The sequence below is a fragment of the Python bivittatus genome, unplaced genomic scaffold, assembly GCF_059951505.1.
Source record: "Python bivittatus isolate LINGU-HERP-01145 unplaced genomic scaffold, Pbiv_v1 ctg000700_np1212, whole genome shotgun sequence".
Lineage (NCBI taxonomy): Eukaryota > Metazoa > Chordata > Lepidosauria > Squamata > Pythonidae > Python > Python bivittatus.
This window is the reverse complement of record NW_028277098.1, coordinates 32486947-32510160: the sequence shown is the minus strand read 5'-3', so window position 1 is coordinate 32510160 and position 23214 is coordinate 32486947.

Genomic DNA, 23214 nt, shown 5'->3' with positions numbered 1-23214 from the left:
GGCTCTCTCCAGATATTACGCCTCATCTTAATAACTATGTCAGAATGTTTGAAGAAAACTCATTCTCCGAAGAAATGATTGAAACTGGCGATAATATAATGTCACTCCTTGCAGAATCCTGGAGGGAGAAATGGAAGGCCACCCTGGAATCAATTGATTTGACAAAGAACAGCCAGAAGGGTTGGAAACTTTTAAAATATCTGAATAATGATCCAACATACCCGTGCCAATATAAGAATGTCACAACAAATCAAATACCCATCAGCTGTTGCTAAATGGCAGGGTTAAGGAGAGACTTAAGAAATGCAGGCTTCCAAGGGCGATGGAAGGGGAGGTCAGTGTACTGACCTCAACCCTTGATAGAGAAGAACTGGAAAAAGCAATTCATGATATGAAGAATGGTAAAGCCGTGGGACTGGACGATATTTGTGTTGAACAAATAAAATTTTTTGGAGATTTTGCCAAGCAATGGTTGTTATCACTTTTTAATGCATGCATGGCCTCAAATTGTATTCCAAAGATTTGGAGGAAAGCCCAGGTTATTGCACTTCTGAAACCCAGAAACGAACTGAATGACCCAAAGAATTTTCACCCAATTTCCCTCCTTTGCCATCCTTTTAAACTCTATGGGACAGTTCTATTAAATAGAATGTTTCCTGTTATTGAACCAATTCTTATTCCTCAACAAGCTGGTTTCCAGCCAGGGAAGTCCTGCACAGGCCAGATACTTAAACTCGTCCAGCATATAGAGGAAGGCTTTCAGTTAGGTCTAATTATGGGAGCTGTTTTCATGGATTTATCTGTGGCCTATGACACAGTTAATCACAGGAAGCTTCTCCTGAAATTATATAATATCACACATGATCTTGCTCTGACTAAATGCATCGAGGCAATACTTGAAAATCGACGATTTTTCGTTGACTTCCAGGGAAAAAAGAGCCCGGTGGAAAGCCCAGCAACATGGCCTTCCACAGGGGAGTGTTCTTGCTCCCCTGTTATTTAATATATATACCAGTGATCAGCCTGTTGGTCCTGATACATAGATGTCTTTCATCTATGCTGACGATTTGGCACTTACTGCTCAGGGAGCTAAGGAGGTGGAAGTTAGGCTTATTCTGGCTCTTAAGAATATGTCAGAATACTACAATGAGAAAGGACTAAAACCTAATCCATCAAAAACTAATGTCTGTGCATTCCATCTCAAAAACAGGCAGGCCAGACGTAGGCTTGATATTATCTGGGATGGAGTGAGTATGGCACATTGTGAGGCACCATGTTACCTTGGTGTTACATTGGACCAAACATTAACTTTTAAAAGACACTCTTGCAATTTAAAGCAAAAAATCTCCACCCATAATAATCTCCTCAGAAAGTTGGCTAGAACTATCTGGAGTGCCCATCCCATTACTTTATCAATGGCTGCCCTTGCATTGTGTTACTCAGCAGCAGAGTACACCTGTCCCGTTTGGGGCCAGCCTGCGCACTCTATACATGTGGATGTCATACATGTCACATTGTCACTGGATGTCTGCGCCCCAGTCCACCTGATAAACTGCATATCTTGGCGGGAACAGCCCCACCAGGTGCTAGAAGGAGCATGGTGCCAGACATGGAATATGGAAAGGTGTTACATGATCCAGCACACCCATTATTTGGCCAAGTATCTCCTACAAAAAGATTGAAATGAAGAAGGAGCTTTTTAGACTGCGCCGAGGAGATTGTTACCACACCTCAAACAGAATGATTAAAAAGATGGAAATCTCAAGCAAAACATCTTTACAATTGGATAGAACTGCTTGAGGAGTTGCCTGGAAGTTCAGAGGAGGAGTGGATGGTTTGGAGATGTTTAAACAGACTGCGCACTGGTTTGGCTAGAACTAAAGACCTTATGGAAAAATACAGGTTTCTCCCTGAGGACAAGGATATTTACTGTGAATGTGGTGCTATTCAAACAACTATCCATCTTTTACAGCATCCTTTGGGACCGACATGCACACGGAATGACTTGCTGGTTGGAAATACTTTTGCCATCAATGTGGCCTGGCATTGGGCAAAATTATATAAATCTATACTTTTATGAAAGTTTTCAATTTTTTAAATTTAGATTAATCATTTTCCCTTTTCTAGTTCCTGCATTTCTCACATGAGACGAGACGAGATTCTCAAGCAGACATAAGAAGGTTAAATAAGTAGATTTACTACAACAGTTAAAAAGCCGTACATACAAAGTTTTCCATATAACAGCACCCTAGAATGCTTTACTCTATGTTTGTACAACCAAAAGATTAAATTCTGGACCTTTTCCCCACCTTTTCAATTCAACAGTATTTGTTGTTGTTTTCAATTTTGTCAAGCCACCCAGAGTCCTCTGGAATGGGGCAGCCTACAAATCCACTCACTCGCTCAATCAATCAATAATTGCTAGCCATTTTTTTTTTTTTTTACCTTGAAGGTTTCTGCTGCCTGTCCTTTGTTTATAAAATAGCTTTCTCTACTGTGAGAATGAGAGATTCCTGCCTCACTAGCTCTAACCATTGCATACACTTTATAACACTATGGATTGGCAAGGAGGTTACCTGAAGAACAGACTGAGAATTAAAAAAAAAAGTAAATTACCTATATTTTCCTACAGGGCATCATCCTTTCTTCTATATTTTTCCAACATACATATGGATGGGAAATAAGAAAGGATCTGGTATGCAGTTTCATTAGATGTTTATGTCTATTTGTATTTTTTACTTGTTATCTATGTTTATCAGAGTGAACAGAGGCCTTGATTAGGAAATAGACACAATAAAGACCAGTGAACCTCTGTTTAACTCAACAAGATGGGATCTGGAGGAAAAATAGTTGTCTAGTCCACAACTAGATTTATAGAAAGATGAATGAATTGGTGTTTCATTTACCTAAATAAACTCCTTTAAATGAATACTGAATTACTCCGTTCTTTTATCTATGAACTACCCAAAATACTATGCACAGATTTTTGTTCATATTTCTTCAATATTTTCCATGTACTTTTTCCATTTGGAAAATGCAGGTAAGGAAATCTTTGAATTTATTGTATCCTTTTACAGTATGTGTACTTAATTATTTTATACTACTGCTTCTATGCCACTTCAATCAAGCAAATCTAAAGATCTTATAACTCCCATAACAGAACAGATTCATTATCACATTTCCAATAATAATAATATGAATAAAATCCTAATACCATAGCATCCATCACTCATTCCAGGGCAAACAGATTGATAGTTGTCCTTAGCTACTCAGTCCTCAAATGTTCTTCATAGAGCCTGGCAGTACCTTTTTAGATTAATAGTTTTAGGCATAAGCTTTCATGAACTGTAGCTCACAAACGTTTATGCCTCAAATAAAACTGTTAATCTCAAAAAATGCTACTAGATCCTTTTTGAATGTTGGCTACCATGGCCTAACATGACTGTCTTCCTCCAATGTCTCAAATGTTCTGCAGAACAATCAAGTCTTCAACATTTCTGAAATATTGAGGAGGCTTTTCTCATCTAGTTGTTCTATAAGAGGGAAACCCCGCTCCTGAAAACACTCGCCCCTGAACAACTTCTTGTTTTAAGGTATGGGCACTTTTAGCATATAATCTTTGCACGCACGTTTGAACAAACAGATCTGGCTTGAAGTAAGCAATCCTGAAGATAACCAGGCTCAAGATCGTATACCTTTCATAAGGTTGTAACCAGTACCTTGAATGCATCCAGAAATAAGCAGACAATACATCCAAAAGGTCCAAAGTAATATTGCAGTAATGGGGTCTTTCCATTAACATTCAAGCAGTTGCATTTGGAACAGTTGAAGTATATGCATAGTATTCAAGGCAGCCCCATGTAAATTCTCTATATTGGGGAATAATATTGAATTCATTTTCATCTGTAGAGTTGGTATCCCTAGGCCCAAATCAAATAGCTAGCTTTGAGCTCAAATACTAGAGGAACATCTCCTCCAATTCCAATACAGAAAAGGCAGAATTTTCCTACTTGCTTCTATATACTGTCTGAATTTTATTTTAGAGCAAATTAGCACAATTCCCTAATTCTATTTTCCATTTTCATATATATTGAGCATTGGAAAACTACATCAATGATTCAAAAGATTAAAGATGATTGGGGATCAAAAATTAATTCTCACATACTTTGTAAAACTATAATAAATGAAAAAAAACTTTTTGACATGTTTTGATTTATAATAATTGGCATTATTGACATGCATGAGATACTAAAAACAGATTGGTTAAGGAAGTTTCCCTAACATAGGGAAAGTAGACAATATATTGTTCTTCCCTTCTTGCATTGTGTTATGAATAGATACAAAGTTAAGACTAAAATATACATTCCCTCTAAATTTTAATAGATATTATGGCATGCTTTCCATATTAATGGAGTTTAAATGGTTAACATTTGACTCTTGGGTATTTTAAATGTGTAGTAGTAACTTTGAGTCAATATTATTTGTATCTTCATTTTCTATTTTCTATCAACAGCTTTGTAGAGTGATAAAAGTAAATGATTTGAATAGAATGCAAAAGAGCTGAACAAACCTTTTACCCTGCAATTGTTCTGGACACCATGAAAGAACAAATAATTTTGACAGGTAGACAGCAAACAGGTCAAAGTCTGATCAAAAGGTCTGATGAAAGTTTGCTTAAAAGCAGAGTTTGCCAACAAACAGCCTTTAAAAAAATATAATTCAGGGTGACCCGGCATTTTTTACAGGTATAAAGCTAAAGCAATCATTGACTTCATTCACAGACTTAATTTCTGGTTTCTCCTGTACTGATGACATTTTGTTGAAAAACTATTTATAATTTAGAGTGGGTGGACAGGATTTTGTTTGTCTTTCTGGCACAAACTGTACATGCTAGAATAGCATCTTTAGGACGGCCTGATAGCAATGACCACTGGGTGACTTTCCCACACCAGCTCCCTTCCATCGGGTTGTTGTTTAATTCCCTTGACCTGCCTTAACTTCAAGTTATGATTGGAACCATTAGTTATAAAGGAAAAGCTGTATTAAAAATTCCATGGGCCACCTTATGATACAGTGGTAGCCATGTGTTGTGGAGAAAATGTTGAGTCCACTAATTGTTGTCTAAGAATCTGTGCCTGCAACCCCTTCCAACTCTTCTTTACAGCATTTAAGAGAGCAAAGAGCTCCATTAGGATATTCTACACAATCAAATTCAGGTAGTGGGAAATGAGGTCCTGTAGAGCAGGGTTCCTCAACCTCAGCAACTTTAAGATGGGTGGACTTCAACTCCCAGAATTCCCCAGGCAGCATGGCTGCCTGGGGAATTCTGGGAGTTGAAGTCCACCCATCTTAAAGTTGCTGAGGTAGAGGGACCCTCCTGTAGAGAATCAAACTTCCAACTCCCTCGAATCCCTTTTCAGTTAAGTTTTAAAATTAAGTTTTCATGGCAGTTCAGAAGTATGAGTAAAGACAGTGGTAACCAGGAAGCCAAGGTAAGAGTTGGATGAACTCAACAGAAACTTGGTTCATTTTAATCATGTTGGCTGTTGTAAAATATTGTTAGGTATGAACCTGTTGGATGCTGGGTTCCACCACCACCACCACAGTTCTTTGGGGGGAAAAGTTTTTACTAGTTCAAATGTCAGTCCAAGGCAAACTCCAATAGTTTTGAGATTGGGTGAAGTTTATCTGGATGAGAAAATGGTCTTGAAAAACCATTTGGACAGAAGAATAGTTGGTCATGGGATTAAGACAAACTTCTGCCCGGTCTCAGCTTCTCTCCTAAAAATATACCAACCAACCTTCTTTTCAGGAAAGGCCACTAACCCATGAAAGGCTTGGTCTTGCCTGTAGACTTTTTCACTTACTGCTTTTCTCCTGGTCAGGTAAGACACTGGGCTGCTTCTTGAAGCTCTTTTTCCCTTAACATGTGAAAGAAAGAAGTTCTTCAGCTGTTTCTCATTTAAGGCAGAACGCAGAGGCCTGCTCAGAAAATTCTGCCAATGTTCTCATTTCTGAAAAACAACATGTTTCTTTCCCGCATGGCTGAATGGTAAGTATCCCAAATTGTGCATATGGGCTTGTGTGTGAAGGTTACTTTAGTTTTGTTTGGAATATTCTCCTAATGACATGATGTCTCCCTTGTTTTATATGTAATCCAGCAGATGGCACCAAAATATTACGCCATGAGTCTATAAAATGGGAGAAAAAGTTGCATTCATGAACAAAGAATCAGAGACAGAATAAAGGTATAAAACATGCAGATATTAAACATCTTTCAATAACTCTCCAACCTATCAGTTGCGGTGGGGGAATTGGAGAGGGGAAAAAAAGCAAATAATGCTGAGAAAAATGATGTGAGTTAGATTGTATTGAGGGTGCATGTATATTTCTTGCAAAGCATCTTGTAAAGAATCTGTATGGAATCGGAAATAATAAACCCAAACATATACCCTGTTGCATACATTTGAAAATGTAACTATTCTCAAGCAGGAGTTTATTTCTTCCTGATAGTTTGTGGTTCTGTGTGTGAGGAGGGGTTATTTGTAGGCTCTCTAAATATACTTACCAGTGTCAATGGAAATTGCAGGTGCAGATCCCAAATTCCAGATTGGAAGGATGAATTAAAACAAGCTACTGAATATCCCTCTACCTGTTACAGCTGTATTCTTTCAAAAGTGTTATTCACCTGAAATGAGCTCAGAGTTTATGTATTTCAGAATTAGGTTCTTTTTGTGTATTGATTCATACTCAGAGATATAGTTTCTGGTTAAAACTTTCAAAAGTGTACTGTAAACAATAATAGGATGGGAAGGCTCTAATGTTTTAGTTCTGAAAATTGTGGAGAGGTATACAGTTTGTTCAAATATTTCCAGTTCGAGATACTGTTTTTGTGAATATGCTATACTTATGTGAACTATTTTTCATGTATTTTCATTGCCAAAGCTAAAATAAATTTCTACTGATTTGTATAGATCAGCTGTTCACTGATAATACATATATCTGTGGTATACCTTTAACACATTTATATCATATAAGTCATCAATCAATCAATCAATCCATTAAATCCGTATGCTGCTCAGTCTTTCAAAAACATGCACTTAGAATGTTTAATATGGGAATGGTGACATTTTTGAATTCAGATGTTATGAGCTATAATTGTTTTCTGTGTGATCACTTGCCATAATGGTCAGAAATGACAAGCAAGGAAGTGCAAAAATTATGTCTCAGGTTCCCCACCCCTGATTTTAATAGTATCTCTAATTTGTATTGGTTCTGGAATGTTGCAGGCAAGGGTGAAGCCAGGTCCCTCTAGGGGGGATTACTAAATAACGAAAACATAGTGACATATGTAAAAAAATAGAATATTTTCAGTTAGGTAAAGGGCAAAGTAACATTACCTTGAACTCAGAGCACATGACTGTCACCCTGGTCCAAATTCTGAAGCAGTCTAGCTATACTTTTTGGGGGAGTGAGTGGGTGGGTAAAACAGAACATATATTTAATACTTCTCTTTCACCAAGCTTTTCATAGATGACTTCAGCATTTATTTTATTGTTAATTCTATTATTTTTCTTTTTAAATGTTATTAGACACTTTGAATGCAAGGTATGAAACAAGCAAACAAATAAATATTGAAAGTAAATAATCTAAATGTTTTCTTAGGTTGCAGTTTTGGTAGGGGGATTTTCTATCCCCACAGTTTCTCACATTCTGCTTCATGCCCAGTAGAGATAAGAGGATAAAGTTGCATCTGTTCAATTTATTCCTACCAATTTTTATTGAAAATATGGAGAAAAATATACTAAATTGAATATGTGGGACTAGGTATGTGTATATAAAATGTACACATGCATTGAGGGGATAACTCCATCATTCTTTAATATTTAAAAGCTAGATGATTCCCCCCCACCCTGGAACTTCATGTTGATGGTTACCATGGCTTGCTTAAGAAGTGCCAGAGAAGAAACTTGGAATCTGCAAAAAGATCTACATTGCCATAGGTTTGCTGGGTTTAAAAGTTAATGAAAGATGGAAGAGATCTTTGGCCATTTAGTACCCCCAGAGGAATGTGGAACTTAGCAGGATTTCTGACCTTGCAGCCCAGGAACCCTGGTGGGATGGTAGAAGGAAATGGAGTGTCAGATCTTTCCTCTAGTGTCACAGTACTGTGTCTGATCAAAGGGAAAACCAAATAAACTTATGGCCCAGGGACACTATTGAAGAAAGTATTATATTATACACTAAGAGTGCAACTTTATGTGTGTGCATTAAAAGATTACCTCCATTGATTACAGTAGGACTTATACCCTACTGAATATATGCGAACATTGAGAGGGCAAAATGTGTATAAATGTGTGTGATTATATAATAACCTCTGTTGCTCCTAACCTATAACTTTTTATAATAGGATGGAGGACTTCAGATTTTCTTTTGAGTAGAGCTCATCTGCTCTAAAGTGTTGGGAGGCTATACATACATACATACGTACATAGAGAGTTGGGCATACTAGGATTTGCAAGAAGAGAAAAAGGACTTTTATTGGATTTCCATGGAAAGAGTTCCTCTACCTGTGGTACAGCAAGTCTGGATCCAGTCCATGCTAAATATCCTTTCAATACAGCTGTAGATACTGCAGGTTCTTTCTGCTTAAATAGGGAGCCCAGAAAACAGGCCCTCTGTGAATACAATCATATGCAATTGGGTTCTCTGCAAATTACAGTGAATTTACGAGGTCAGGGACAAAATCTGATTCTATAGTGATACTCCCCTGCCCCCAACATTCCCCATTTCTAATTCAGTGCTGTGAGAGGTCTTCTTTAATAGCAGTGAAAACATTAAGTACTCTCAGGTTGTCACTCAGGCAAAATAACATGTTCTTCCCAACATATTTCCAGTTAAAGCAGTCTGACAATAACTTGATGCCTTAGATGAGGACAAAAAAACAAAAAAACAAAAACCCATCCCATAGTGTGAAGGACAAGCCAAATGAAACAGGATGTCAAAGAATTCTATCTGTAGCTGATTTTCTCAGTAGTTTACATTGAGGACAGAGGAGTCTACTTTGCAAACTGCCCAAGGCAGGAAAGTTTCCCAGAAAAAAGTGAAAAGAGAGAGCAAGATGAAACCAGTTTCATGTGGCTGATGAGTTTATTTTGAAAAGAAATAAAAAGACAAGTCATCTGACCCAAGTCTGTCCTCATCTTACTTTGTTCCTATTCTTTGATGTGAAATAAGAGAGCACTTTTAGACAAACAGAATTTTCATAGGCCAGTCTTGTGATTTCACAGCTGAAATGAAGAACAGCTTGTGTAGACTATTCTGACCATTTAAGTTACCAGGACATTATGGGAACAGAGCCAATTTGGTGTAGTGGTTAAGGCACCAAGCTAGAACCAGGAGACAATAAGTTGTAGTCTTGCCTTAGGCATGAAGCCAAGCTGGGCAATCTTGGGCCAGTCACTCTCTCTCAGCCCTCGGAAGAAGGCAATGGAAAACCACTTCTGAAAAACCTTGCCAAGAAAACTGCAGGGACTAGTCCAGACAGTCACCAGGGGTCAAGGCACCAAAAACAAAATAAAACAAAACAAAAATGGAATAGCCCCATTTACTTCCATCCAAGTCTGCAAGGCTTGCAAATAACCTCCTGGCTGATAGATGTGCCCAAGAGATCTCAATAAATCATTTCTCAGCTAATGGACAATAATGCAGGGTACCATTTAGTTTAGTTTATTATGGTCATAGATCAGAACAGAACTCAGTGAATCATCACACCTCTTCAGTTTTCTGAATTTTGAAATTCAGTTTTCTGAAATTTCTTCCCTTTCAACAACAGCAACAACAACCAAATAAAGTGCTAGTCTTTCATCTTCCCACCATAATGATGCATCACCTGGTTTGGTCCCTTTTCTTAGCCTTGCTGTCCAGTCATTGTGTTGGAAACTAGGAGCTGGGAGGCAAGGAAAACCAGGTACACCCTTCAGTTGCGCAGACCACCCTGTGCAACAGAATATTTATTACTTTCTTTAGAAAACTTATATGGCTGCCTATTTATACATGATAACATGCCATAAAGTCAAAATAAATATAACCCACAAACCTCCACAACAACATCACATATCCCATAACAGTACCACAACATCCCATCAATTCTATATTTACATTTGCTGGGCTCACTTCCATCCTAGCCCAATGCTGGGTGAAGAGCCATGTCTTCACAGCCCTTCAGAGGCCTTCCAAGGGCCTTCCAAGTCTCAGGGTGGAGATTGTTCCAAAGGGTCTGGGCAGCCACACAAAAGGCAAGTCTCCATGGTCTCACCAGATGGCAACAATTATGGGGAGGGACTTGGAGCACACCCACCCTATCTGACCTGGTGGGATGGATAGACATCTTCAGGGAAAGCTGGGCCCGCAAATAACTTGCCCCCATGCTATATAGGGTTTTAAAGGTGATAACTAGCTCCTTCTGCAATACCATCTGCTGCTTGCAAATGGACGCTCTTCATTTGCCCAGGGTTTCATGTCTGTAGTAAGGGAAAAGCCAGGAGCTAGTGTGATGATAAAGACTAGGATTATGCATGCTTTGAAAATGATTTGGAAGAATTCCTTTGGATATCACACTAGCATAAGACCAGCACTCTACTATTCATTAAAGCAGCCTGCCTTTTAAGTCTTTGACAGAAGCCAGGAAGGAAGGGAGGGAGGGAGGGGAGAGGGAGGGAGGGGGGAGGGAGAAATGCTGCACCTTTTCATTCAAGTTAATGTGAAACTCAAAGTGGTAGCACCATTTTTTCAGGCTTGCATGGGAACCTGAAAAAGTTAGACTGTTTTAATAAATAAATTCTTCTCTCACACTTACACAAGGTCCAGAGCATTTCTTTCAAATAATTTCTGAAGCAGGCACAACCCTAGGAAACACCCAGCAAAGTGGGGATTCCATTTGTTTCATGAATAGTTTTAAACCAACATTTAGTAATATAGAGTAATGCAGTGATGTCCAGAGTTAAGCCTTCCATGAAAATTGCTGTACTAATTATTTTTCATATTCTTATTAATCCTTGCTAGATAGTAGATTTCATCTTCATGCACATATTTTGACTGTTAATTGCTGAAACCCAAGAGAATAAATATTAATTAGGATTTCAGATCTGAAACAGTAACAGAGACCAACTGACTTCCAGGATCTGGAAAATGAAATAGTTAATCAAGATACCATCACCTTTCTTATTAATTTTCTGAACCCCCCTTTGCTACTGAATTGCATCTTATTTAGACCTTTAGTTCTGCCTAGCTTAAGAACACAAAATCAATAACTAGTTTATAATTTTATGGAACAAGAACTTAATTTCCCAAACTTTGAGTTGGAAATTAATTCTTTTTCTTACTAAACCCTAAAAACATTTAATTTAAAAGCCTACAGATTTGTTATGGTTTTATTACAATATGCTCATATGAATATTGAAATATTTTCTATGCATATTTTGGAAACAAGATGAATTCTTTGTTCCTCTAAATTTAGATTTGCCCTAATATGAGGGTTGAATTAAAGTAATACCCCAATGTTATAAGTCACCAAGAATTGGCAGTACCGACACTCTAGGAGCTTGGACATGTTTTATAGCATCTGTTCTTTCACTTCAGTTGGCAGGAATTGCTGTGAGAAAAACTGTTGTTCATGAAATGGAAGCCTGTATTGAGTACTCATCAGTGCACTTTAAGCAACATGCCATGATTGATTTTTTGTCTGCCAAAGAAGTCCTCTAATTGAAATTCACTGCCAAATACAGGTTGTTTATGATGATTGCACTGATGTGAGTACTGTGAGTTGCTGGGCCAAAAAATATAAAGATGGTGAACCAGGAATAGCTGATATGTGTGGATAAGAATGAAGTGAATGACCTGTGACAGCAAGCACTGAAGTTTACATGAGAAATGTTGTCCTTAATTAGTTCATCAATCAACAGATCATGCAAAAGGAAATTATCAAGCTTGGCATGTTGCAGGAACATGTACATCATGCTACTGATGTTCATCAATATTGGAAGCTTTATGCAAAATGGGTTCCTCACATGGTGATAGCAAATATGAAAGCTTCAAGAGTTGAAAACTTCAAGATTTGCCAGTCTTCATACTAGGAGAATGAAGATGAGGGGATTCTTCACAGAATCATGTAGGCCAACAAAACATGGGTTCATCATTATAACCCAGTAAAATAGTGCCAGTCCATAGAATTATCATCACAAAGCTTTACTGGAGGGAGAGGAGAATCAAAACCCAGACTTCATCTGGAAAGCTCATGTTTACCATTTTTTGGGGATGCAGATGGTGTTACTCATTAGGATTTCCTTTAACTTGCCACCACTATCAACTCAGTGCTGCATTGCAATAATTAAGCAGAGTTTGGAAGCAAAAAATTAAGTTTTGCTGGAACATAACAACACTAGGCCTCATACCTCATGTGCTACCCAAGGGGCAATTGTGAAGGTGGATCTCATCTTCTTACCCCATCTGATATACAGTCCAGATTTGGCACCATGTGACTTCCCCTGTTTCCTAAAAATGAAAGAATACCTTTGTGGACAGCAGTTTAATTCAAGTGAAAAGGTAGACAGGACTGCCAGAACCTGATCAGAGAGACAAAGTATGGCATTCTTTCACTGTGGCTTTAAGAATCTTGTCTATTGTTGGCATAAGTATGTAGTGAATGATGGTGATTATGTGAAGAACTAAATATAGGTAACAAAAGACCTCATTTCAAGAATTATTTTCATACTTCATTTATGAAAATATCCCTATTTAAACTAAAGTTATGGAGGTGGAGGCAATACTTTTTGTTTGTATTTTATTTTATTGCAATCATTCTCTTCATAACGGCATAAAAAGTCACTCAAGAAAGAAGTTACAATTATAAAACCATTTAATGAGGAAAGGTCCCTAATAGTTGGGTGTCCTAAAACTTGGACCACATTTGGCATTTGATGAGTTTATCTGCATGCCTCATTGGAATATCCCCAATGAAAAGCTAGCTTCACATTGTGTTAAGGATTCTTGCATGGACTCAGTATGTTACTCTGAAGGCATCCATCTTTAGCTCAGTTGTAAGTTTTAGATCAGTGGGGCTAAGACCTGACTAAGGTTGCCATATCTATATCTCTGCTGTCATCTAGTGGTTGCACTAATTTTTGCAGCTTTGATACAGCACTACCTTAATATAATAGCAAGTAAACACATGGGAGACACAATCATACAAATGATTAAATTACTTTTTGTGTCCCTATCCTGATACTGGTCTGATATATAAAAGCAGTCAGACCTTCCATGTGATGACTTTCTTTTTTATATTTCTGTAGGAAGCAACCACACCAAAGTGGCTCCTATCACTTATTTTAAGGGACAGTCCTGAATTGTATAAGGATCTAGCTAAATTGCTTCAAAATATAGAGCTGATTCTAAACAATATGGTATTCACTTCTACGCAGTATAATCATATATAAGAACAGAATATCAACACTCTGTAACAGATTGTAAGGGATATTAAAATCAGTGCAAATACATTAAATGGACATCTTATTTTATTTTATTATTTTTGTTATGCTTTTGGTGCTGATGTGATGCTCCATTGGGCTGTAGGTGGCTCCTGGTGACTCTATGAATGAAAGTTCTCCAAGCTGTCCTGGCTCTTGCTACGTTGCTCAAATCTTGTAAGCACACTTCTCTAGCTTCCAATACTCAGTATATAAGATTCTTGCACTGCAAGGCTCTTTTTTCTCCTTCCTTCCATCTTTCCCACTAATATCATCTTTTCCATAGATACATCAGCCCTCATGATGTGTCCAAAGAGTGGTAGTTTTTGTTTCCTGATCCTCGCTTCCAGTGAGCATCCTAGTCACCCAACTCCAACATTGTGACTCATACAAGAAAAGAAAAAAGAGAAACAAAACAATATCAACCATCACAGTTAAAATCCAACTTAATAGGTGATGAGGGATACACCTTCCTGCCTTCCTCCTGATGGGAACTCTGATAGTAAAAGATAATTGGGTGTCCTGCAATTTAATACGTTTGTGGGTAGTGGTTTTGTTTTAATATGCCGTTATTAAAGTGAAACATGTTGTTCAACAAATTCTAAGTGGTGATATCACTTCTATTTGTCACTTAGAATTAAATTACACCCTAGCTGGTTTTAAAGGCATGTGTGTGTGTGTATGTACAGGTATATGGCATGTGGAATAGAGACTCCATAAGCCTGCAAGAAGATAGTTATTTGGACTTTCATTCTCTTTGAGCCCATCCACTGTTGAGAGTTGACTGCTGATATAAAGTGCCCCTTTATGTGAAGTACTCCATCCCCAAATTCATCTTATTATGTGTCTACTGGTTTTCTAAACATGGGGTCTGAGTGATGTAGGTAACCTTATATTCACCAGCCTATGTACCATTAACTGATAAAAGGGTTAGTCAGAATCTTATCCTCAGTTGTCCCTGTGGGTAGAAGTGGTGGAACTATCAGTTGGTTTTGTCAGGAGTACTGCACCTCTTTTTTTAATGTAATATTTATACTAATGCTTGGATGAGTCTGAGGCATGAGCAATGCATACAGTTATGAATATGTATATTAGTTCTCCACACTATGCCACTGATAGACTTCTACCAGCATCAGGGTAAAATTAGGACAATTATCCCATTCAATGGGTTGAATATTCTTGCATTTTGCAGATATTATATTAGTATATCACATTATTAAAATGCTTAGCATAATGAAGAGAAAGATTCCTTGCACGAAACATAATCCTTCATGTAAGTATTACTGTTGCACAACCCCCCTTCTAATTAGCTTTATCATCAGCACTAATAGGACACTTGTCCCCAAAGACTATTCCTACTGTGATTCCAGATGGCCCTCTGAATTCTCAGAAGCTTTGCTGCCATGATAAATGACAGATGTGAGAGCTATAATTTGGTTTCAAGTCCAATAATGTTAGTTATGATGAAATAGCTAGTTGGTAGTTATCATAAGATAGTGGTAAAGAATTGCAAAGTATTGCTTTTAGTGCTGACATAACAAACTCAATACAATGAAAACTAACCAACAAATGAATCATTCTCTTTTTAGGACAGTTTTGCAATAGAATTTGCAAAATGCTTCTTTGCAATTCTGCAATATTTCTAAAACAGATCTGATTCAGTAGTAAAAGGTGGGGGGGAAGTATCCACACTTGCCTACATTTCAGAATAGAAGTGCAGAGGATTGCATGGTAAAATCTCAGATCAAATTCAGTCAGAAAACACTACAATGAAAAACACATAAACCTAACATTAATAAAACTAAAAAGTAGACATAAAATGCAATAAAATTACATACAATAGATAAAGTAACGGTAATACAGATTACAATGGCAATTGCCAACATTTGTATTACTTTTCAATCATAGATAGGATTGGATGGCACAAAAATCAGACAACCTGAAAAAAACCCATCAGAGTCCTGGTCAGATAGAAGAAGTGAGAGATAAGCATTGTGCTCTCTCCCAGGTTAGTTCTTTAAAATGTGATAATTTTGTAATGAGATTCCTTGTAAAGAGAGCAACGTGTGGCTCAGGGATTCCACAGAGCCATCTCCACATGAGCATAAATGCTGCTGAAAAGGAATGTTTTTGTAGCATCCCCACAGGACTGCAGAGGGTAGTACATCTAACCTAGCCAAGGTGAAGGCCTGACAAAATTTCAAAATTAGAATTGAAGAGAGATAAGATGATGGCACATGGTAAAATCTGTAGACATTAATTTAGAATCTAGAAAGCATCAAACATAATGCTGTTTAAGGGATTTCAGTGTTTATATAGAATTTTCCCCCTTTGAAGGAATGTCATTTTTCATAGCTTCTTTTCCACCATCACAGGGGTGGGCTTGAGCCCCGTACGGATGTCCCATTCACCCCCTCAGGCACTGCAAAATATTCCTTCCCCACTCCTGCTCAACCTTTAGACTCTTCTTCCTTTTCGTCTTCCATTCAGAATGCAACCACACATATGCACAGCATTTACACCTCCTCCCTTCAGAAGCTCCTTCCCCTCCTTCCTCAGTTGCCTGAGAGTATTTTTCTCTCCCCTTGTTCCTATTCAAGCAGGAAGAAACAAGCTGGTAACAAGGCTGGGAAAACTTCTCCCAGCCTTTGAGAGAGCCTCTTCTACTACATGGTCCAGACTTCTTTGCTTCACTTTCAGGTTATCTAATTGAAAAGGAGGAAGAGGAGTCTGGAGGTGGTGGCCCTGTTGTTACTGTTGATAAAGTGATGGCTGACTTGGAGGTGTCAGTAGAAAAGGAAGTGATGTAGAAACAACAGCAATGGCTCCTCCCTCCCTTACACCTTCCTTTCCATGCCACTGCTCTGGTGTGATGTCTATTGGGGCCCTGTGAGGTGAGGAGCAAGGGGGAAGCTGGGGATTCCTGTCCCAATATAGCCACTTGTCCAACATGGCCACTTCCCCTGCTTTGACTGCTTGTATGTCAATTGTTCAGTCTGGTCAGATGATTGATTGTTTAGGATTCCATGAGTTGTAGTCCCAAGATACTAGGAGACACCAGGTGGGGGTATACATATATTTCAAGATATGTAAGCCTGCATGTTTAACAAAACTAAGAAAATAGTGTCAGAAGCTCTACAAAGATGGGTGGCTTTGTAGAAAGCTTGCAGAAATCTAGGATCATACACTCTACCCATTATTGCAAAAATGTATCTACAAGACAATTGTGCCTGATTCAGTAGCTTGTAATACCCTTAACTCTCTTGAAAGTGTTGCATACAAATCATCTATTAAAAAGGTAGAATATGTGATATCAAAGGAATTTATTTTAAGATTCGGTAAATGCCTTTTCAATTTTGCTTAGCTTCAGGGGAGACATCTTTCAAACTGCAATCAACTGATGCATTTCCCATTCCCCAATAATTCATAAATCTACTCCTCCCCTCTGTCTGCTTAATGCTTTTCTTTGTCTTCTATCATGTACAAGCAAGGCCCTTATGCTTCAAAATGAGGGAGTTCTGCAGTCATCGATATGGGACATCAGTTCATATTTTTTGCCTCTACTTTGAAGCAAGAACTGAAGCTAGATAGAATGGGAATAAATGGATCCCCAAAAATTCCTCTTGGTGATAGAGGAAGATACAGTATCAATTAGCTGGACCCAGATTTAGTCTTTCTAAGACACATTAAAGACTTTATTTAGTCACAATTAAATTAAAGGTAGCTTGCTCCACATCTGCCATTCTTCCAGGGTAGTCACTAGGATAGCTGCAATTTGTTTCACAAAGGTGCTTTATGTTGTGGAGGTGACATTATTTGCCTTGTTGAGATGCACTGCGTCACTTGGAGGTTTCCTTTGGCACTTCTGTTAGCCAGAAGAGTGTTCTGCACATGGACGGTAGATGTAGAGAAACTTCTTCTGTCTACTGGATGTGCTAAAGGAGACCTTAGAGAGATGGAAAATAAAGCAGTTTCTTTTCACTTTTTAGGAGCAGAAGGACGGTGTTACTACCTAAAGCAGCTGCAAACTTTTGTACAGCCCAACTATTTATTATTCAGGAGTTCACAAAATGTTTTTGTGAACAAGTTGGTGTTGATATTACTTTTTGGACGTGTTAGCAAAGAAGCAGGTTTCTTGGGAGTTTGAGCTAAGCAACAGGATACACATACCTATTATTTAGAGTCCATTTGGCTCATTTTGTGATTAACAATGGCTTGGTAAGTGGAAGATTGCACAAAGCCCTTGTAGATGAAAAGCATGCAGTTCTGTCATTGAATTACAGCATTTCTGATATGCTTGCCATCACAATGTACCACAGCTACATCGGGAAGTATATCAGAAATAACATGAATAATGGGTGACATAAAAAGGGACAAGTTTTTAGCATCACTGCAATTCATTTGCATTTTTAGATTTCTGGAATTCACTTAATAATTTATGTAGAACAATGTCAACAGAAATATCCTTGAAGAAGCGTTGCAGTTTCTAACTCAATATGAGAGGAAATCAGTACAACACAGTATTGCAACATTTTTTCATGTAACTTGGGGAGAGTCTTAAACAATATGATGTATGTCCCATCCTTTCATAATTCAAAGGAGCATTATGAATGCAATTTTCATGTATTTCCCATCACTGCAAGCCAGACTTAGAGTCAGGAGGGTATCTTTGAAATTATACATGAGACAATACAAAATGGCATTACAAGCAATGTCATTTAAGTTTTTGTGTGCATAGTAATAGTTTGTGTGCTGGGCACATACATATTTCACTGGTTCACATGCTATCTCTCAGATGGAATCTGTCTTTCACTTCTGTTAAAAATGCCAAAAATAAGATGCGTTCTTATTTTGAGAATGAAGATACTGTTAAATTAATATTTCAGAGCCTTAGTACTTGCAGATGAGCCTCTAAGGATCAATATATGTTTGACTTGATTAGCCTACTATTTATACTCTGTTTTTCTCTAAATACTTGTAAATGTATGTTATATAAATAAGTATCCATAACCAAAATCATTTAAAGTGACAGCAGATAAAATTGAATATGGCTCTCTCTATATTACCTTTGGTCAATATCAGCCTTTGCTGGCAAAGCTAAGGACTTGGTAGCAGTCCTAATTTCCTGATGAGAACTGAAATGGAACTGGGTAATTTAAGAATATCAGAACATAGAAAGAGCTATTCTGGGATCCAACTGTGAGCAAATTCAAGCCACTTTGTCTGAGAGATCTGAGCCAATTCTTCCATACAACCCTGCAAGGGGATCTCCAAGCCCCTTTAATAGTAGCTCTAACCCGTGTTTAGTCAAGTCCGTCCCCTGTTGAATGCCAATGACACTCTAGACATCTCTTCTTCCATTTCATCTCCCTCAGCTCTTCTGTGAACCACAGGGAGTGATGGGATCCACAAGAGGGGAGAAGTCGCATAAGCATGATCTGATCCAAAGCCTTGGTCACCCTCTTATTCCAAGAGGCAGTCAAGGCTTCAGATGGACTGTGCAGCAGACCAGCAGGAATAACCAAAACCCATCCGGGTCCATGAGGGTAGACTGATCTAATAGGTCCTGCCTCCCTGCAGTGAATAGTGGTACCAGAGCCAACTCCTGAGCCACCTCAGACCCCATTCCCAGAGAAGGCAGACTGAAGTCCCCCAAGACCATAAGTCTGGGGAACTCCACTGCCAACCTGGAAATGGAGTCAAGCAGCTCAGGCAGGGAGGCTGCTACCCAGCAGGAAGGATGGTACAGTAGCATCAATCCCAACTGATCCCTAGAGCCCAACTTCATGAACAGGGTCTACATCTGGTATCCTGTGGAGCAGTGCCCCTGAAAGCCTAAAGAGACTCCCAGATGACACTTGCCACACCTCCACCCCTGCCCTGGAGTCTTGGCTGATGCCACACCTGAAACCCCGCTGGGCACATTTCTGAAAGGGCCACCCCCTCTTCCAGATCCAGCCAGGTGTCAGTAATACGTGCCAGGTTGGCCTCTCATCTAAATTGCAAATGAGGAAGGCCTTATTACAGGTTGACTTGGCATTTAGTAGCAGCCGCTGAAAGCTGTGTGATATAGCTCCATCATGTTTTCCCCAACATATCCTTTTTCTAAGCTTAAAAGCCCCAAATATTTGTATCTAATCCTACAGAAACTTGTTCCAGCTAATCAATCATTTTGATGGGTTTTTCTGCTTCTTTTTAAGCTTTGCTCCAAGCTTGATGTAATTCTCTGGGAAATGTCTATTTGCTTGAATTTGCTTAAAAGTATTTTAGGTCCATTCAAGCTATTGAACTGGTTTGGCTCTATCCATGTCTAATGCTGCATGTTCAAAAATGCATATTTTTATTCTGTACGTTTGTAGCCTCTAGTACTCAGTTTCTTCTGGTATATTCATCACGACGGGTTGAAAAGACACATACAATCAACACTGTTCATATTATCAGCCTAGATCAATTCATTGCAGGATGAAGACCTCTTTATTAAAAGTCATGTACTATAGTTTACCACTCTGGTCCAATTCGAGTTGGTAGATGTTTTTTGACTTCTCAGTCTAAGGTGGAGAAAAATCATTCATATTATTCTTTCTTGTTTAGAATACAATGAAATGGTTAAAATACATCAAGGAATAACTTACCTGTGCTTTTGAATAGGTGTTAGCCATCAAGTGTCACCATGGCAAGGAATAACTCTCTAAAAAGCCAAAGACCCTTAGAGTCACTGTTGTAAGTCAGGAATTTTGGTGGCATGGATTAATCTCAATAGTGCTTGTAATTCAGAGGGCCTGATATTCCTTCATGCAGCTTTTCTTCTTTCTTAAACTTTCTTAAACAGGGCAAAAATGCTCTGTTCCTAGAGCATATTCTTCTTGAAAAAGACAGAATTACAGACTACAATAAAATTGTATTTGTAACTTTACAATAGCTAAATTGTTTCATACAAGGTGGATTAGCTGAAGACTGCTAAAGTTAATGAGTAAATAAAATCAGCGTGGCTTATATCTTTTTGATGGAGAAACATGAAGAAAGCCGAATCTTACAGGTTACTGTATTATGCTGCATTTGGTAATTTAGCCAAGACTAAATATAATGTCAGTGAATGGAGTAGGTTATATTTTTCATTTTCATTCATTTTGTTTAATTATGTTTTTATTCGAGCAGGCAGTGATTACGTCTTAACTTACATAGATCTAATAAAAAGGTTCAGCTGTAGAGAGACAACTGAAGATTTTATTTTCCAGTTATGCATGATGCTATGTTGTGGATCTTGGGTGATGTGTATGCAATGCCTCCACCTTGGATGTCATTCTTCTCATCTGCCTTGTTAGCTTCATTTTCAGATCATTGTATCTCAAAGTGACTTACATCAATTAAACAGAGACATCCCCTGCCACCAGATTTACAAAGTAAAAATCAAATCACACATGAGAAAGGAATGCAGGCAATAGAAAATAAGGATGATAATATCAATGGCAGGTGAGACAATGAACAGCATAGAACAGCGGTTTTCATCTGCTGTGCCATGGCACATTTGTGTGCTGCGAAAGGTCTGCAGGTGGGCCGCATCAGTGAGCCACAAGTAAATGTTGGAAAGTATTGTGCAGCTGTGCAGTCAGAACCCTGCCTCTATGACATCACCTGGGCAGACTGCTTCCATTTCTCCTCCAGAGTCCCAGCAACCTGTGACATCACGAGACTTTTGGTTTCACAATCTGGAAGTCCTGCCTAAAAGATGTGTGCCGTGCAATGGAAAAGGTTGAAAACCACTCGTATAGAGTGCTCAGGTTTTGCCAAGGCCAAAACCATAGCTGAATAGTAGTGTTATCCCTTAAAAGCTGGTGTGATTTAGGAACAACTGAATCTCCTGTAGTGTAGAATTTTACTTCCTGGGTATCATCACTGATAATTCCCTTGATTATGGAAAAGAGCTAGGGACTCTACAAACTCAAACAAACAAGCAAGTAAAACACTTGGATGTAGGGTACCTAGTTTCTGGAATCATTAAGTATTAAACCTAACGTTAAGATGTCGTAATGATGTAACCATCTCAGATAGATGGATAGACAGATAGGCAGGTCTTTAATAAGAAAGCAAAAGGACAGGGACTATTACTTGAGTAACAACTTGAGGGCAATAATGGGAGAGTTGCTTGATGAAAATTAAGCAATATCAAAGCTGTGGATACATAAGGGCTAGGTTGAAGGAAACTTCAATCCCAAGGATGGGAAAGGCTCAGAGGGAAACTGATGATTTAAGGAACCACAAAAACCTTCTGGGAAAGCAGCATCCACATAGAAGAAGATGGTAATGATGGTGACAGAAAAGGCAATATAGGAAATGAACTGAGGCAATAGTTGAGCACAAGTTTTTGTATTAAAGAAAAAAAAAAAAACAGCCTGGGAAAGAAGTTGTTGGATAAGATACCACCAGACGAGGAAAAATATTCCTTTTCATTCAATTTAAACTCTGCCAAAATAGGTGTACTTTTAATTTTTTAAAAATCCAATAGGAATGTTAAAATTATTTATCTTGGTAAAGATCAGGTGGCTCAGTATCCTGGAAATAATTATATATTTGCCATCTAAGGTCATTAAACTATAGCAGTCCTTTGCCCTGTTATAACATTTTGCTGCCAGCTGACTTCCTCGGAGTCACAGTCTCAAAGAGAACTATAATAATAACCCAGATGCAGATTTTTTTTTTTCACTATTTCCCCTTCCCATTCTCACTGCAGCACCCTGTGATTCTTGAAAGAACATTTCCAATGGTCAATAGTTACCAGAAGAAAAATCAGGAGGGAGTTGTAGCACCTTTTCAGACTAACTAATGTTATTAAAAGACATAAGCTTTTGTGACCTGCAGCTCATAAAACAAATAAATGGACAAACAAATAATGCTACCAGACTTCTGATTTTTGGCTACCATAGTCTAACATAGCACTCTTCTTACAACAGGGACTAGAATAGTAACTGATGAGGTATGAGGAACTAAAGTGGCAGGAACAATCAATCACTTCTGTCCCTTTCTCTGTAGAATAGCTGTTGATGGTGACATGAATACTGGATCACCAACAGGAAAAGGGTATTAGTCCTGCTGCTTTCCTATCTACTTTATATTGATCCAAATCTTAACAGAGATTATGCGCTACATGCATAAGGGAAGTGTAGAGTAGGTTTGACTCAGAAGTTTCTCTTTTTAGACCTTCCTCCGTAGGCTTATAAAACCCCCAGAGCTCTGATTGCCCACTTAACTGCAATGAAGGAATGTCTTTTTCAGTGACTATGAAACCCTGTTATCTGAATAGATTTTAGCCTTCTGTCAAATTGCCTACTTGCATAAAAATAATAACACTTTTCTAACAAAGAAAGGGTTCCGTGATGGCAGACCTCCTGGATAACTTCTTGAGATGGGTTGGGTTGATGAAGGAGTATGCGTGAATAATGGACTGAAAATAAAATATAATCCCCAGAACTGATATGCGGGGGAATTGAGAGTAAGACCAGCAAATACTTAATTTGCTGCATTGTGTCCAGAGTGTTTTTAAAGTAATGTAATAATAACTTGACATTAATATTACATTACAGATATAATCCTTTGGTTGCAAGGTGACTTGAATGATAGGATAAATAGCCACAATTAGGAATTGCCATTCAGTAGGAAATTGAAGAATTGGAAAAAGAAACACAAATGCTAGGGC